This window comes from Camelina sativa, unplaced genomic scaffold (genome assembly GCF_000633955.1).
Source record: "Camelina sativa cultivar DH55 unplaced genomic scaffold, Cs unpScaffold08785, whole genome shotgun sequence".
NCBI classification, from domain to species: domain Eukaryota; kingdom Viridiplantae; phylum Streptophyta; class Magnoliopsida; order Brassicales; family Brassicaceae; genus Camelina; species Camelina sativa.
Genome location: NW_010929848.1, coordinates 1 through 424, shown reverse-complemented (window position 1 = coordinate 424; position 424 = coordinate 1). Strand labels below are relative to the sequence as shown.

The 424-nt window shown below is 34.9% G+C and overlaps 1 long non-coding RNA gene across 1 annotated transcript; it reads right to left on the bottom strand.

Moving 5' to 3' along the window:
* Positions 1-424, bottom strand: LOC104775108. The gene is made up of 3 exons (XR_765701.1): positions 362-424; positions 161-238; positions 1-69 (listed from the first exon to the last, which is right to left on the bottom strand). It is a non-coding gene; the product is annotated as an uncharacterized LOC104775108 (long non-coding RNA).

The window sequence follows — 424 nt, the reverse complement described above, 5'->3', positions numbered from 1 at the left end:
GTCGATTCGAGTGAGTACGTTCTCCGACGACATAATTACAACCGGAACTTCCTTAAAACTTGTCGATTCCTGTTTCAAAGATATGATCCACATTGTTTCAAGAATTGCCAAAAAAATAAAAATATAACAGATTATTTTTATGGCGGGAAAATGTCAAAACCTTAATCTTTTTCAAAAGCTCGTAACCTGTCATTCCAGGCATACAATAATCAGTGATGATCAAATCAACCTTCAATCTCTGTAAAAAAAACAAAAAAAATCAAGAATCAAGAATCAAGAATCAAGAATCAAGAATCAAGAATCAAGAATCTCAAAATGCTCCAAAGTCCAAACTTTTAAAACAGAATGTTTAGGAATGTACATCGAATTCTACGGCGGCTTTATCCTCGTCTAATCCTAAGAATTCGAGAGCACGCCACCCGCT